Below are 13,849 nucleotides of genomic sequence, written 5' to 3'. Positions count from 1 at the left end.
CTTGCCACTCTTACATCCAGCCTGTCTTTTCTCCTTACAACAATTTTGTCTAGTAAATGCCAACATTTGCTGACATTTAACCCCTCGTCAGGATTTGTCATGGCAGCAGGATGTGCACTGATGATAATGTCATAGCAAGGAACAAATGCCTTGTCATGACCCTGCCATTCACTTCTTTTCTGGCAGACATACAAGCTTGTTGACTTGAATAATTATGATTGAGAAATATGTGCCATCTTCACAGGACTCCCCATCACTCCCACCACTCCAGAAACATATGTATCCAGCTCCAGTTTTGGTAAGCTGCCTTCATTGCCCAGTCTTGTCCTTCAGGGCTGCTATATGGCTGCTTCTCACAGCAAGAACTGTTCATCTTTCAGGTCTATTGGATTGTGTGTTGTCCATAATCATCTGCCAATGGTGAGGGAAGTTATCTTAGCAAAAGTTTTTGTAAATTTTTTTGCATGTTTTGACCAGAGGGTAGAATTCCTGCCTGCCACAGTAAGCAGGCCAGGATCAGGTTGAGTGAAGCAGATAACTTTTAGAGCACCTTTTCTAACCCATTCCTCACATCAGGGGGCTGCTGAATCCCACTGCTGCTTCTGTTCAATGAGAAGACAATCCTAAATACTGGGCCTCTTGTGCGTAGGGTTGTGACTACAATTCCCAGTGTAGTCACACCTGTTATTTTATCACTTGTCCATCACTACAGGTCTTTCAGGTAGATAAAAATATTTAAATGGTTATAGCTCTAACAGTTCTCTTTGTAGGCAAAGAATTGGAAATTAAGAGGATGCCCATCATTTGGAGGACAGTTGAATAAATGGTGGTATTTGAATGTGATGGAGTACTATTGTTCTGTAAGAAATCATTAATGGGAGGGCAGCTAGGTGGCGCAGTGGATAAAGCACCCGCCTTGGAGTCAGGAGTACCCAGGTTAAATCCTGCCTCAGACACTTAATCATTACCTAGCTGTGTGGCCTTGGGCAAGCCACTTAACCCCATCTGCCTTGCAAAAACCTAAAGAAAAAAAAAAAGAAATCATTAATGGGCAGACTTAAGAAAAGCCTGGAAAGACTTATGTAAACTGATCTTGAGTGCACAAATAACAGTAACATTATGTGATGATCAACTATGATGGACCTAGTTATTCTCAGTAGTACTATAATCAAAGTCAATTATAAAGAATTTTTGATAGAAAATGCAATCCATATCCAGAAATGATGAAATCTGAATGCAGACCAAAGCTTACTATTTTTAATTTTTAAATTTGTTTTATGATTTAAGGGTTTTTTTGCCCTCTCATGATTTTTTGTTCCCTTTTGTTCTGATTCTTCTTTCACAACATGATTAATATGGAAATATATATATATATATACATATATATAACCTATATCAGATTACTTTCTGTCAAGGGAAGGTAGGAGGGAATAGAGAAAAGGAGAAAAATGTGGAACTCCAAGTCTTACAAAAAATGAATATTGAAAACTATCTTTGCATGTAGTTGGAATAATAAATAATTTTAAATGGTTATGGGTCATGTTTTTGATTTCCACATAAATTAAATTTAAGTGAGGCAATGTTGCACAAAGTTATCAACCTCATTCCCTCTTCCAGAGTCATTGAAGTCCAGTGGCAGGACAAAAGTCAAGGTAATTGATGATGGCCTGGGATGTAGTGGATGACCTTGCCACCTTCTATGTCTAACCAAGCTCTAAGCACATAGCCTGCTTCAGCTGCCTTCATGGCCACTGAAACAAATTTTTCTCATCCATTTGTTTATCCAGGGAAAGTCTTCACAAGCTTGGGTTAGACATCTCCTTAACTAATTCACTGACAGGTTTGAGACCTATTGATTACCCTTAACCAGGGTAAGTGTATCTGTTGAGTTAGTTTACTGGAGCATGGCTGCTGCCCATGATACAGCTTCTTGGAACCACAGGTGAGCATTGAGTGAATCAGGTGGACACAAAAGGTAGATGAGCAGCCTTGAAAAGAGTTTGGCAACCGTCACACCAGAGGTGCTAGTCTTCCCTGAACAATCATACTCTCCCAATAAATATTTATTGATTGATTGGAAGGCTAGAGATGATTAGAGGCAAATAGGGGTTGGCTAAGATTCTGTGGGAGAAGTGGGGTTAGAGATTAAATATGAAGTATATAGGTAGGATTTAGAGAAGTGGAAAGGAATAGATATCCCAAGTGGGAGGAAGACAGAGAGGAAAAAATGGGTATAACAAGCTTGATGCCCCTTTAGCAGCTCACTGCCCTATCTTTTACCTTTTTTTTATATCTCTGGCACCTAGAACTCTCACCTATAGGTGCTTAATAAATCCTGGTTAACTGAATGATCCCTCATTTTTCTAAGACAAAATAACAGTCTTTAAGAAACTGGAGGAATGTTGTGTAGAAAAATAATGAACTTAATAGGTATAAATGTAAAGTCTTACACTAGGGATCAAAAAATCAATTTCATGAATACAAGATGGAAGAAACCTGGCTAGTTAAAGGGTTCAGAGGGAGGTTAGTTAACCCCTAGTTAAATCAGAGTCACTAGTCTGATGCAGCAGCCCAAACTGTGAGGGTCACTCTAGGTTTCACTAAGAAATGCCCATGATCCAGGACTAGGCAGGAGGCTGGCACTACCATAATCTACTCTAGTCAGACCAAGGCTAATATGGTATTCAGTTCTAGTAACCTATAACCAAAGTTTAAGAAGAAGGCAGGTGAGCTGACAAGCATGCAGAGGAGGATAACCAGGATGGTAGAATTCTGATAATTGCACACATTCTGATAACCTCTAGCCCCATTTGGGAGAGAAAGATGGGAAAAGAGATATGTTAGTTGTCTTCAGTCATTTGAAGGACTATGCCAAGGAAGAAGTCATAGATTTGCTCTGGTTGACCCCAAGAGTAGAATTGGGAGTGATGAACAGAATTTGCAAAAGCAAATTTTAGAGAAACACAGGACTAGACCCCTACGTTCCTCAAATCTAATCTGTGATTGAAGTTGAGTCATCAACTTCAGCATTTATTTTTGTTTAGTCATTTTTCAGTTGTTTCCAACTCTTCATGATCTCCTTTGGGTTTGTCATTTCTTTCTCTAGTTCATTTAGCAGTTGAGGAAACCGAGGCAAACAAGGTGAAGTGATTTGCCCCAGGATCGCACAGCTAGTAAGTGTCTGAAGTTTGATATAAACTCAGATCTTCCTGACTCCAGACTTATCACTTTATCCACTGCACCATCTGACTTCTGTTTATTTAAATTGCATTTATTGCAACTACTATATGCAATGTACTTTGCTGGGTGTGTGGAGATACAAAAAAAAATCTTTTCTTTCCAATCTCACTGTCTAAAGGGAGAGATAACCTGCAAACAGAAAGCAGTTTAAATTGGAGATCCTCATCAGAGGGAAGGCACTAGAATTAAGAGGAATTGAGAAAGGTTTTCTATAAAAAGTAGGATTTTAGCTGGGACTTGAAAACAGGAAAGCTGAGATGAAGAGAAGATAAGGTACAACATTCCCAGTATAGGATGCAACCAGAGCAAAGATATGGAGATTTGAACAGGAGTCCTTTGAATAATATATCCAAAAAGTGGTCATCTAAACTCAATTTAAAGATCTAGGGGTGGAGGGTGGCAGAAAGAAGGGGAAAGAGAAGGGGGAAGAGAAGAAGAGGTCCCACTACTTTCCAAAGCAGCCTCTCCCACCTTTGGAGAACTTAGGTAAATTTTCTTATTTAAATTAAGATTTTTTTCTGTTCTCTTGACTACTGCCTCTCATTGATGACTCAGAATGAGCTTGTGGTCCACAAAAACATTGGATCTTTTTCAGAAAAATTGCTGTTCCATCATGTCTATTCTAATTTATTGTGAAGTTGATTTTTTGTACCTTTGTGATGCTTTACATTTATCCTTATTAAGTTCCTTCTTATAGATTCAGCCCAATATTCTATCCCATTAAGATATTTCTGAATATTAACTCCCATTCCTCAGAGTGTCGGCTCTCCCTCCCAACCCTGGGTCATATAAAATCAGATAAACATGCCATCTATGCCTCTACTCAAATGTAGAACGCCTGGGGCCAACTGCACATTCCTAGGATATTTCACTGCTGACCTCCCACCACATTGACATGGAACCATTAACTGTCTGAGTGAGAATACTGAGCAGCTTCAACTTAACCTACTGTAGATACTACCATCTATTCTAGTCTGTAGTGTTGTTCAGTTGTGTCCAACTCTTTGTGATCTCATTGGGGTTTTCTTGGCAAAGACACTAGCAAAATTCATTTTACAGATGAAGAGACTGAGGCAAATAAAGTTAAGTGACTTGCCCAGGCTCACAGTTAATATGTTTCTGAGGTCACATTTGAACTCAAGTCTTCCTGACCTGCCAATCTATCCTAAAAACAAAAAAAGATTAGCTGCTAACAAAAAGAATCCTCTTTAACCAATGAGAGAAACACAGGAAAAAAGGGGATGAGTTGTCTTAGGAAACCCAGGGAAATAGAGGCAAAAGGAATAAAGGCAGTGATTCCAAAGGAAATGGAGAGGAAAGACTGAACTAAAGATAAAGGATGGTAGAATGGTGAGCTTCCATTGGAAATTCTGTGACCCTTTGAGAATTACCCAAGAGAGGAGTCTTATCCCAGAAATACCCTAATTTCAGATAGGCTATGGTTATGGGAACAGGGATAGGTATGGGATTTGAATCCAGACCCTAGACTTCTGGCCCAGGTGGAGACTACCAAGCTATTCAGAGAGAATCCTTCATTTTTCCAGTCCCAAACCAGTCTTCAAATCACACAGCATTTGAGTTGGAATTTTCTTTCTCCAACTTTCTCCTTTTATAGCTAAGAACTCACAGACCTCCATGTTGGGAGATATCTCTGAGGTCGGCCAGGTCAAGCCCAACCTTCCTTCCTATTTCTCCAGGCTCTGCTTGCAGACTTCCAGTCACAGGGAATGTCCCGTCTCATGGAGCAGCCCATCATAGCTTGAATTATTAGCAAGTTTTTCTCCACACCAAACCTCAAATTGCTTCTCTACAGCTTCCACCTGTTGCTTCCTCTTTGTTTTTTTAAAAATTGTTTCCAATTATGTGTAAAGATAGTTTTTTGACATTAATTTTTTAAAATGTATTCAGTATTTTACTTTTTCCTGGCTATGTGTAAAAGCAATTTTTAACTTTGGTTCGTTCTCATAGAGTTAGCTCCCTTGTCAACATGTATTGTCTTCCTCTTTTAAAATGTAAGGTCTTTGAAGATAAGGGCTATCTTATTCCCTTGAATTTGAATCTCCAACCCTTAGTCCAGTGCCTGGCACCACACTTAAACGTATCAAATCCCTTAAAAACACAGAATCATCACTATCAGCCAATTATACACTGCATGGCTGCACAAGGATAACCTGTGTCCAATTGCTAGCCTTCGCAGTGGGAGGGCTTGGGGGAGAGGGAAAGAATCTGGAACTCAAAATTTTGCAGAATGGATGTTGAAAATTGCTTTTAGATATAATTGGGGAAAAAATAAAACATTAAAATTTTTTTTAAAAATTCCCTTCCCCTGACTCTCCCCCCTCCCACTTTGAGAAAGCACCTTTACTCCCCTCTTTGAATAAGCCTAATCAAAGCATTTCAGAGATGGAAGAGGTCTCAGACTTTCTCATCCCAACCCCACCCTGAGCTTGAATCCACCCCAGGACAGGTGGTGAGGAGGGATCCCCTGGTTCCTAGGGCCACCGGTCCCTGTTTTTGCTGTTCCTCTCATTGGTTAAATGGGATTTCTTGGGTAATCCTCAAGGGGCCCCAGAACTTCGCTGGCCCCTCCCCTTCCAACACTTCCAAGGCTCCCCTTTAGTTCCCCCAATCCTTCTTTCTCTCCCCATTCTCCCTTCTGCCTCTATTTCCCTGAATGTTGAGTTTCCTCCAAATGTGCCCCCATTGGCAGGAGGCAGCCCCCCAAGCCCCAAGCCCAGCCCCTGGCCTGCGCCGGGAAGGGGTTAATGTCCCCTCCCCCATGGGAAGGGGGTGCCAGCTGACCCTGGGCAGCCCGGGCCGGAGCTGTGCAACGGGGACAGCTGCGCTCCCCGCTCCCGGCGTCTGCCCCGGCCCCCCTGCCCAGCCCCCCGGCCGCCCTCACAGCACATGTGCTGTCACTCAGCCAGGCCACCGGCTTATTTTAGCTCGGAGCTCAGCGGCTCCCCCAGAGCGAGCGGGGCGCCGGGGCCCGAGCTGGCCAGCTCCCACCCTGGCCCTCCGCGGCCCGCCGCCGGCCCCCGGGGGCATGGCCCCTGCCCTCCTCTTCTGCCTCTGCCTCCTGGCGCAGGTAAGAGATGCTCGCCCGGCTGCAACTTCCCCGGGCTGGGGGGGGGGGGTGGCAGGGAGAGACTGGGCAGGACGAGGAGCCGGGGGGCCGGGGGGCTGGGCAAGGCTGCCGGGGGGCCGCCTCCCCTTCTCCTCTTTTAGGAAATTGCGAGCCAGTCCCTGATGGCGGGGGGAGGCAGGAGGACTCCCCCCGCCAAAGTTGGCAGAGATCCATGGGGAGAGAAGAGGAACGGGGGCATCGTGGGGAAGTGGGGGCAGAGTGGGGCTGCCCCGATCTCTGTGGGAACTCTGGAGACAGAGGGGCCGCGTTCGCCTGCCTCTCATGAGTAATATTCCATGTTCTGAGGCTCCTAACTTCAGGCTAGACTACCAGGAGGCCCCTGTGTGTGCGTGTTTCTGACATGTATATTGTGGGAACATGCATGCAAGCCTAAACCTTCCCGCTCAGGTCTGGGGAGATAGAAGAGAATGATCTGGGGGAAGGGGGGAACCAGCTTTGATGCAAGCATGTGGGGAGACAGACCTCCAACACACCCCGACAAAGAGAGAGTGAAAAGAGGGCCAGATTTAGAGTCAGGCGGTCCCAATGCTGAGACCTCTGTCATCACAGAAAAGTTAGCTTACCTCTCTGGACTCAGTTTCCTCATCTGGAAAGGGGTGGGTTTGGATTAATTGGCTTCCTTCCAGTTCCCTCTCTCTCCCTCTGCTCCCCTCCCTTCTCTTCCCCCCCCCCCACTTCTCCCCCGCTCTCCCCCTCTCTCTCAGGAGATATACATATTACACAAAGATTTTATCTCCAAGACCCCTTTAATCCCTAAATCTCTGATCCTCTGAAATTACAAGAGGGACCTTGTAATTTCGGGGATTCTCAACCTTTCTGTGTGTGTCCCGGGCCCCTTTCACAGTCCAGGGGAAGACTGTGGACCCCTTCTCAGAAAAGGCAGATGAAAGCAAAAGAAAGTAAAGCTTAGTGAAAATAAAGGTGTCCTTTCTTCCCTAAACCATTTCACTCTCCCTCTGAAATCGAGGAGTCAGTGGACCCCAGGTTAGAACTTTTCTAGGGTCTCCCAACTATACCCACACTCCCAGGGGGCAAGACCCAGTCTTATCCAGCCTAATCAAGCTAGATTTGCCCAGTTCTACACGTTGTTGGGATTTCAAAGGAACTGTAAAGCCAAGTTGCCCAGAGGTAGGTAGCTTGGGTAGCTCAGTGGATAGTGCTGGGTTTGGGGTTAGGAACACCAGCCCGAGCATATCCTCGTGGTGAAATCCAGAACAAGCCTCCTATCCTCTGCTTTGGTTTTCTCAACTGTGAATTGGGGTCATGTTTGACTCTCCCTGACTCCATCTGGGGTTTCCTTAGCAAAGACAAAGGGTCATTTGCCATTTCCTTCTCCAGCTCCTTTGACAGGTGAGGAAACTGAGGCAAACAGGATTAGGGGATTTGCCCAGGGTAATACAGCTAGTAAGTGTTTGAGACCAGATTTGAACTCCCCAAAATAAGTCTTCCAGATTCTCAGTCCACTGCTCTATCCATGGCAGTGCCACCTAGGACACACCTTCCAGGGTTCAAGTGCACCTCAAACAAGATAACATTTGTAAAACACAGTTGAGTATCTGCTACACAGTAGGAGTCTGCTTTCTGTCTACTTGAGTTCTAGTTCCTGACACCCAGGGAACGTCAGCTCCTGACACATAGTAGGAGCTTGCTTCCTCTGTTTACCAGATCTTCTCTCCCCGACCCCCAGGGACCCAGAATGACACATGGTAGGAGCTCCACTTCCTGATACCCAGTGTCCCAGGATGCCAGCTCCTGCCATTCTCAGATAGCATTGAAGTACCCCCTTCCATTGTGACCCACCCAGTCTCTCATCTTCTTCTAAGAAGTCATGTTCTAGAAAACATCTTCTCACATGCAGGGTATATTCTCCCCATAATACACATTAGAAATCGGAGACCTGGAAGGTTCCTTTGGAGACCTTATAACATGGAACTTTAGACCAAAGAGTGGAATGTTAGAACTAGAAGAGACTAGAACATAGGGGGTCAAAACTGGGATGCCTTCAGGACCATCTAGTTTGACAGCTTCATTTTACAGCTGGATAAACTGAGTCCAGAGAAGTCCAAGGTCACACAAATATTTAATGCATTCTGCTACCTTTGTAGACTCTGCCAGAAGAGGTCCTTAATATTTCTTGTGCTAATATCCTCTGTGTGTGTGTGTCACACACACACACACACAAACACACACACACACACACACACACACACACACACACACACACACAAACACAAAATGATGAAAGAATGTCTTTCTTGCCCCCACCCAGCCCAAAGCAGCTGGCTCTGGAGTGAAGGGGGACAGCTGGCTCTTTGCGATGCATCTGCCTTAGAGCATCACAGCAGCTGGGGCCAGTCCAGGCTGAAAGCTCAGGGAGATTGGCCTCTTGGCTCCTTGGCAGTCCCTCTTGCTAGCCCTGTTGCTGCCCAGCTACAGTGTGCCCCCATCTCCTCCATCCCGGAATGGTCCCCAGCCACAGAGCCTGCCCACCATTACCCCTGCCACTTTGCTTCCTCCCTGGGCCGGGGAACAAAGGGTACACATTGTCTGTGGATGCTCCAGCTGCCCAACCCCCCACTGCATCACTGCCCTAGACTTGACCACAGTGCCAGTCTGTGAGAATCCATCACTCACAGTTGACTTTCTCCATGGACTTTCAGTCTATGAGCAACATCATGGAAAGCTGGGAACTCGTTCCCAACATGTCTCCGGCTTGACCGGAAGACCATAGTTCAGTTATGCCCAGGGATGGTCCACCATGTAGACGAATCATTTTTCAGGAGTATTGATTTCACCTAAAATGCTGAGGTTCTCTATAGGATCACAGATGCCCTGATATGGGCCCAAGCCTCTTAAAACCTCAGGGAAAAGGCCAAGGCCCTCAAGATTGAGGTAGGATATGGAGGAGCCCAGCCATGCCCTCCCAATACTACACTGCCAAGCCAGAGGGTTCCTCACCCTCTTCATCCTTCCTCCTGGACACAAGACAGTGTAGGGAACACCCCAGGCAAGGCAGAGGCAAGGTCTCCACAAGCCCAAGCCATGAGGCAGGGACCCTGCTACCTCCACCCTCAAAAGTTCAAGTTAATGTGTTATCACATTCACATCCCTGAGTAAGGCTAGGTTTAGGAACCGAACCTGTGACTTCATCAATGTGGGAAATTCTAAAATGTAGACGCTCAGTCCACCCATGCAGATTGCCACCCTCTCTGAAAATCGTGATCTTAGATCGATTGAGAAATTAAAGCGACTTATTTAGAAGCATGCAGTCAACAGGTAAGAGGTAGGTTTTGAACTGTACTCCATTCAGGATGTCACACTGCCTCAAACACTCATAAGAAGAATCTGATAAATGTCTGATGAATGAATTGAATCACTACCCTCCAAAAGTTGGTCCTCAGTAACCTGGGGTCTTGGGGATTTCTGTAGCCTAGTGATGTGTAAATCTGGGTCTGGTGACGTTGCTGGATCCTGAATGGGCCAAGGGACTGGGTCTGAGTTCTAATTCTGCTACTTCTCTCTGTATGATCACACAATGGAGCTATAGAGCTGCGTGTTAGGAGAAGCAGGGCAGCCCAAGGACATCTTGGTGTCTTGCCAGCCCCTATTCCCTTGGTTCCAGCCACCACCCCCCAGGCTCCAGCCAGTCCTTTTTACAGCTGGGTCTCTGGAGGGTTCACAACCACTAGAAGTCCATTCCTAGGAGACCCAGGTCTGGCTGATGTCCAGCCTCCACCCACCATAACCTTTTTGCGGTCATGAGAGCCGCCACCTCTAAGCTGACCACATCCTGCTGCCTCAGCTCTCCCAGGGTTAACCTCACATCCCTAAACACTGAGGGGTGTGCATCTTATAAGGGGGGCTGGCCCTCTTGCCCCATCTACATGTCCTTTAAGTCAGAAGACCCTGCCAACTGGGACAAAGGTTGGACAGTCTAGAGAGGATCCCCCTCTGGACTGCTTCTAGAACCCCATAAGGAATCTCTTTTCAGAAAAACACAAGTGAAAAATAACAAAATTCCCAATTTCCCTTCTTTTCCTTTGTTTCCCCTCTTTTGGATTTCGGCTCCCCTTCCCTGGTCAAAAACCGCCTAGGGGTGGTAGGGTGACTTCTGCCCTTGTCCTAGGTACAAGGCAGGGAATCCATCCATGCCCATCCTCAGGAAGAGCGCCGAAGCACCCCAGGAAGACAACAGGGGAGCAGGGCCATGTGAACACCTCCAGCCCTGGGGCTGATGGCTCCGGACCTCAGCCAAGAGGAGCGTGCTTCCCAGGAGCCACTGAAGCTCAAATTAGCTCCAGAGGGAGGAGGAGGAGGAGTGCATCTCTTCCTAAAAGGCAGAAGGATGCCAGTGTCACGACCTAGGGAGCCTCCCCCCCTCCAACCCAGCTCAGCTTTCAGCTCTTTGTCCTCCTCCCCAGCCCCCTCCCATCTGTGAACACAACCAGCTGCCCTGGGCCCCTGACCTTTCCTCTCTAGCCCCATGTGGGGCCTGCTCCTCATTCTGCTAGGGCCCCAGGGACCTGGGTTCTAGCCTCTTTCCACCAATGACTTGCTGTATCACCTCACTTGCTTACATTATTTAACTGCTCTGGGCCTCACTTCCTCCCTCTTTGAAAGAGATATTATAATCCCTATCTTGGCTGCCTAAATGTTGGTAGGCTCAAATCAAGTACATCTGTCATTCATCCAATCAATCATTTGTCTAAATTAATGATTAATATATTTCATAATGTAAAGTAATTAATCCAATAATAACATATTCAATAATATTCTTAAGATAATAATCAATACTAAAATAGCAAATATTAATATAATAATTGATGGTATAATTAAAATCTAATTTTATGATTATAACATAATCTATAATGATATATTTGTATCTATTAGATAATAGATATTAGATATTGCTAGCTGCTGTAGTCTAGTTGGGAAGGTAAATGAATAGCTAATAGTGAAAGTCATGGTGCAAGAGATATCCCAAGGTGATCCGTGGGATCAGAGATTTCTGGCTGAAAGAGCACTCAAAAGGTCATTTTGACAAGGAAACATGAGCTCCAAATATGTTAAATGACCAGCTCCCATTCTTAGATTTACCATTTGTGTGTCCTTCACCGCACAAGACATTACTCCGTTCAAATCAATCCCCACCATGATTGGGGAAAATTTCATCTCCAATCACCTTGTGTTTGTCCTCTGGCTTCCTTCCAAGCTCAGCTCAGGGGGTGCAGTAAATAGAGCACCGGCCTTGGAGTCAGGAATACCTGGGTTCAAATCCGGTCTCAGACACTTAATAATTACCTAGCTGTGTGGCCTTGGGCAAGCCACTTAACTCGTTTGCCTTGCAAAAAAAAAAACCCAAGCTCAGCTCAGGAGCTCAACCCCTTCATAACAAGGGGGCCCCCAAATTATGATATATGTAGTTTTTATTTATATATAGTCATTATTTTGTCACCTTATGTTTATTTATGGTCTATATATTGTTAATCCCCACCCCTCCCCTATATAAGGGGAGCTTCTCAAAGGCAGAGGCTCTTGTTTCTTGCCTCCCCAGCACCTGTATCCCAGGTACACAGTAGGCACTTAATAAATATCCATTGATGGTGGGGTCAAAGAATTTGAATTGTAAAGAATCTCAGAACCCATTTTCCAGATGAGGAAAGATAAGTCTAGAGAAAGTTATATGATTTACCCAAAGTCACATTGGCAGTGTCAGAAGGAGGATTTGAATACAAGTCTTCTGATGCCATATCCCATAGACTTTGTCTAGGAAGAATGACACAAAATCCCCAGCCACAGGGGAGGTGGGGAGGTGAGTGTTGAGGTGGTCTGGGGAGATGCAAAAGACTAATGCAGCCCTGAAGAGAAAGAGAAAACATCTCTCCCTCCTCTCTGGGATCTAGCCACCATCTGAGGAATGGGAGGCTGGAAGGAGTGGGCCATCCTCCCAAACTCATCAGCTTTGGGGCCCCTTCCTCACAAGGTTAGACCTGACAGCTGAATCCATTGCAGACATTCTTTCTGCCTGCCACTCCATACAGGAAAGGATAGGCTGGGGTCTTAAGGACCAACAAGGGACAGAGGCCCAGGTGGCAAAACCCCTCCTGAAGCCCGTATGTGGGACAGACCCTCTCTCCACTGAAGAACTTTTCTGGAACATTGGTTGAGTGACCTAGAATGTTTTGCCCCAGAGGCTTCTTCTCCTCTTCCCACTCCTCCCCACCCTTATGCCTGATGAAATCCCATGTTCTTTATGATGCTTTCCCTAACCACTCCAATTCACGTGAATCAGCCTCTCTGACATTCCTCTCAGCTTCCCCTTGAAACATAATACTTCTAACCAGAAATGGTTATGTCTGGAAGAAATCTTGAAAATCTCTCTCTGCATTCTACAGATGAGGAAATTGAGGGTCAAAGAAATGGGGTCAAAGAAAAAGTCCTGACTAGGGGACCAGAATTGAGATTTCCTGGCTCTTTCCTTTGCCCCACATGGTCTCCTAACTCAACTAGATGCTGTGAAGGACTGTTTCACATTAGCGTCACACATGTCCAGGACCTAGGATCAGAAAACCAGGCTTCAAATCTTGCCCCTGTTTTTTATTGGTTGGTCAAGTCAAGTTACCTTTCCTGGGTTGGGATTTCCTCATTAAATAGTATCATTTTCCATCCTCAATCTCTTATTTCTAATGATATTATAAAACTCAATGAAGGTAACAATCAAAATGGTTTCTAATTTTTGTATTCCAGTATTTAGAATAGGATCAGAGCTCAGGTACATTTGCTGAGTGACTGAGATGGGAGGTGGGGAGGGGGAAGAAAGACAGAGGGGGAGAGGAATATAACAGAGACTGAAATAGCTATTCCTTGGCCTCAGAGCAGTGCTTCTAAGACTTTAGAAAGCCAACTACACTCATATTGTAGAAGCAGTGAGGCCAAGTAGGGAGAGAGCTATTCTCTGAGGCAGGAGGCTTGAATTTGAATCTCACCTCAGATATTCACAAGCTATGTGAACAGCTTTGCCTCAGTTTCCTCATCTATAAAATGAACTGGAGAAGGAAAGGACAAACCACTCCAAGATCTCTGTTAAAAAAAAAAAACCAAAATGAGGGGCGGCTAGGTGGTGCAGTAGATAAAGCACCGGCCCTGGAGTCAGGAGTACCTGGGGTCAAAAATCTGGTCTCAGACACTTAATAATTCCCTAGCTGTGTGGCCTTGGCCAAGCCACTTAACCCCATTTGCCTTGCAAAAACCTAAAAAAAAAATGGGCTCATGAAAAGACAGAAGTGAGTGAAACAACTGGACGACCACCCAGGGTGGTTTGACATATCAAATGAGACGACATATTTAAGGTATGTGCCAAATTATCCTTAATCATTTACCACATTCAGGGGCAGCTAGGTGGCACAGTGGATGGGGTGGAGGCCCTGGAGTCAGGAGGAACTGAATTCAAATGTGACCTCA

The 13,849-nt window shown here is 45.4% G+C and overlaps 1 protein-coding gene across 1 annotated transcript in view; it reads left to right on the top strand.

Annotated features, from left to right (window-relative positions):
- The first annotated feature begins 6,287 nt into the window (after positions 1 to 6,287).
- The window catches only part of CDH15 (cadherin 15), a 30,847-nt gene continuing 23,285 nt past the window's right edge, over positions 6,288 to 13,849 (top strand). Inside the window, exon 1 of the mRNA XM_074223046.1 lies at positions 6,288 to 6,328. The gene's annotated coding sequence lies outside the window, so the exon portion shown is untranslated. The remainder of the gene's footprint in view (positions 6,329 to 13,849) is intronic.

Source organism: Macrotis lagotis, chromosome 1 (assembly GCF_037893015.1).
Source record: "Macrotis lagotis isolate mMagLag1 chromosome 1, bilby.v1.9.chrom.fasta, whole genome shotgun sequence".
In the NCBI taxonomy this organism is placed as follows: domain Eukaryota; kingdom Metazoa; phylum Chordata; class Mammalia; order Peramelemorphia; family Peramelidae; genus Macrotis; species Macrotis lagotis.
This window is presented reverse-complemented; position numbering and strand designations above follow the sequence as displayed.